Genomic DNA, 4,216 nt, shown 5'->3' with positions numbered 1-4,216 from the left:
AAGGAGGAAAAGCCGAAAAGAGGAAAGAAGAAAGGACGGATGGCCACATGGGAAGACTTGGAAAATGACTCTGATGATGATGATGAAGAGACCGAGACCAAGTCACAGACATGTCTCATGGCAGACCACATAGATCAGGTAGTCTTTCATAACCCTAACACTGAAGATCTTCATCTTATGATAGACCACCTTTCTGAAAAAATAAGATATTTTCTGCTGAAAAATCAAGAACTTGAACAGCAAATTACCATTCTTAAGGCCGAAAACAGTTTTCTAAAAGAAAAAGTGAGAGAGGCCGAAATTGCTTGTGATCTTGTTGAAGAAAATAAGTAGTTAAGAGCCCAAGTTAGGAGCTGTGAAAGTAACCATTGTGTTCTTGCATATGTGGACTGTTTTAAGCAAAATGAAGAGTTGCTTAAAGAGGTTAAAAGACTTAAGGAAGACTTGGCCAAGTTTACACAAAGTTCCGAAAGTTTAAATCACATCTTGGCTAGTCAAAAACCTCTTTATGATAAGGCTGGGTTGGGGTTTTATAAATCTGAAAATTCACATTTTGAAAATATTGCTTCATCTTTTAATGACACAAGATTTCAAGATCCCACCTACTTTAACAAAAATGCAACTCCAAGGTTTTGTAGACTATGCAATCGGAATGGACACTTTCCCATTCAATGCTTTTTCGGTGAAAGAATGGTTGGTGACAAGGTTTATAAAATTATTTTTGATTACAATGGCTTAGGACATAGAAGATGGTTTAACATAAAAGGATCTAAAAAGATTTGGATACCTAAGGTTACTTAAGCATTGTTTTGTAGGTGTGCCTAGCATCCAAAAGGAAGGAAAATGTGTGGTATATGGACAGCGGATGCTCTAGGCATATGACCGGAAAGGCAACCTTCTTCATAAAGCTTGATGACTATGATGGAGCACTTGTCACTTTCGGTGATGATGCAAAAGGAAAAATTGTGGCTGTTGGGAAAGTTGGTAAAAACTTTTCTTCTTGTATAAATGATGTTCTCCTTGTACATGGCTTGAAACATAATTTGCTTAGTGTTAGTCAACTTTGTGATTTGGGTTTTGAAGTTATCTTTAAGAAATTTGTTTGTTTAGTTGTGTGTGAAAAAATTGGGAATGTTCTTCTTGAAGCTAAAAGATGTAACAATGTGTATGGATTAACTCTTGAAGATTTGAAGGAACAAAATGTAACATGCTTTACATCATTTGAATCTGAAAAATGGCTTTAGCATAGAAAGTTGGGACATGCTAGCATGTATCAAATTTCTAAGCTAGTCAAAAGAAATTTGGTTAGAGGAATCCCAAACATCAAGTTTGATAAGGATCTTACTTGTGACGCTTGTCAATTAGGCAAACAAGTAAAATCCTCTTTTAAATCAAAAGATGGAATCTCAACCAAAAGGCCATTGGAAATGTTACATATTGATCTTTTTGGTCCTACTAGAACTCAAAGTTTAGGAGGTAAACATTATGGTCTTGTGGTGGTAGATGATTACTCTAGATTTGGTTGGGTACTTTTCCTTACTCATAAGAATGATGCCTTTCATGCTTTTTCCACCCTTTGTAAGAAAATTCAAAATGAAAAGGATTTGAAAATTGCCCATTTGAGAAGTGATCATGGAAGAGAATTTGAAAATCAAGACATTGAAAAATTCTGTGATGACTTAGGAATTTCTCATAACTTTTCATGTCCTAGAACCCCCCAACAAAATGGAGTGGTTGAAAGAAGGAATAGAAGCCTTCAAGAAATGACTAGAGCTATGTTATGTGAGAGTGAAATTCCTAAATTCTTATGGGCTGAGGCTGTGAACACAGCATGTTATATTTTGAATAGAACAATCATTAGAAAAGGGTTAAAGAAAACGCCTTATGAGCTATGGAAAGGAACCCCTCCAAATCTTAAGTACTTTCATGTTTTTGGATGCAAATGTTTTGTGCTTAATAATAAAGAAAATCTTGGAAAGTTTGATCCAAAATCTTATGAAGGAATGTTTGTTGGATATTCCACCACAAGCAAGGCCTATAGAGTTTATCTCAAGGAACATAGGACAATAGAGGAATCCATACATGTTACTTTTTGTGATTCTAACTTAATTCCCAGCATTGTGAAGGATATTGATTCAGATTGTGAAGAGGATGGAACAAGCAAAGAAAAACCCAAATCTGTCCAGAATGAAGAATCTGTTAGCCCGATTCTGTCTCGTCAGATTGAAGGAGAAACTTCCATTTTATCTCCTGAGCAGACACGAGAAACTGAAACAGCGAGACCACCAGAAGTTCATCAAAGTTCAACACCTGGCCGAAAACCTAGAGAATGGAAGTCTATGAGGGGTTATCCTCATGATTTCATCATTGGTAATCCCTCTCATGGTGTAACAACAAGATCCTCCACCAAAAGGCAAACCGAACCTAGCAACTTTGCTCTCTTGTCACAAATGGAGCCCAATAATGTCAAATAAGCTCTTGAAGATCCATCATGGGTCAAGGCCATGCAAGAGGAACTAGCTCAATTTGACAAGAATGAGGTTTGGACATTAGTACCTTATTTAAATGGTATGAAGGTAACGGGTACTAAGTGGGTATTTAAAAATAAACTTGGTGAGGATGGACAAGTTGTTCGTAACAAGGCTAGATTAGTGGCCCAAGGTTACGATCAAGAAGAGGGTATAGATTTTGATGAGTCTTTTGCTCCGGTAGCTAGAATGGAAGCAATTCGGTTGCTTCTTGCCTATGCCACCCATAAAGGTTTCAAAATGTTTCAAATGGATGTTAAGTGTGCTTTTCTTAATGGCTTTATTGATAGAGAAGTGTATGTGGCACAACCCCCCGGTTTTGAACATGAAGAGTTTCCAAATCATGTTTTCAAATTAACTAAGGCTCTTTATGGTCTTAGACAAGCTCCAAGGGCTTGGTATGAAAGGCTTAGTGCCTTCTTGTTAGAAAATAAATTCCAAAGGGGTACCACCGACACTACCTTATTCATTAAAGCATCTAATGATGATATACTCCTTGTTCAAGTTTATGTTGATGACATTGTATTTGGATCGGCCAACATTTCCTTGTGTGAAGAGTTTGGAAAACTCATGACTAGTGAGTTTGAAATGAGTTTAATGGGAGAGCTTACTTTCTTTCTTGGCCTCCGAATTAAACAAACTCCTAGTGGTACTTTTATTTATCAAGGAAAGTATGCAAAAGAACTTATCAAAAAGTTTGGCCTAGAAAACTCCAAATCAATGGGTACTCCTATGCATCCCAATACTAAACTTGAAAAGGATGATGATGGCCAAGATGTGGATGAAACAAGGTATAGAGGAATGATAGGATCACTCATGTACCTTACCTCCTCTAGACCGGATATTGTTCAAAGTGTGGGTGTATGTTCAAGATTTCAATCTCACCCAAAAGAATCACATCTTACGGCTGTTAAACGCATCATTAGATACATTAAGGGAACTTGTGATTATGGCTTGTGGTATCCTAAATCTGATGAATTTTGTGCAGTAGGGTTTTGTGATGCAGATTATGCGGGAGATAGAGTGGATAGAAGAAGCACGTCCGGCATGTGTTGCTTCCTTGGAAGCTCACTAAACATGTGGTCAAGCAAGAAAAAAGCCACAGTGGCTTTATCCACAGCTGAAGCAGAATACATTTCCACATCTGCATGTTGCTCTCAATTAATTTGGTTAAAAACACAATTGGAAGATTACAAATTAAAAATCAATAGTATACCCCTATTTTATGATAATATGAGTGCAATAAATATTTCAAAAAATCCTGTTTTGCACTCAAGAACAAAGCATATTGAAATTAAATATCATTTCATTAGAGAACATGTGCAAAAGGGTACTATTGATATTCAATTTGTAAAATCAGAAGACCAAATTGCTGATATTTTTACAAAACCTCTCTGTGAAGACAGATTCTGTACCTTGAGAAAAAGTTTGGGAATGTTTGATTTAAGTTTCATTGAAAATTTGTGAATAATTGACTCTGCTCAGTTTTTGCTCGTAGATTTGGACGAGAAACAATAAATGGCAGAATGGAAGAGCTGTGGTCAAGGGGGAGTCAACGCAGAATTTGAATTTTATGGGCCCCACCAAAAATTCCTTGACCCTACCAAGACAGTTTTGTTAGTTTCATTTCTTTTGAAAAATTAAATCAACAAAATCCCTTGGTTGTCTCATCAAATCTTGTTGGAAGA

Source organism: Arachis ipaensis, chromosome B06 (genome assembly GCF_000816755.2).
Source record: "Arachis ipaensis cultivar K30076 chromosome B06, Araip1.1, whole genome shotgun sequence".
Lineage (NCBI taxonomy): Eukaryota > Viridiplantae > Streptophyta > Magnoliopsida > Fabales > Fabaceae > Arachis > Arachis ipaensis.
The sequence above is the reverse complement of the archived record's forward strand: the minus strand, read 5'-3'. Positions refer to the sequence as shown.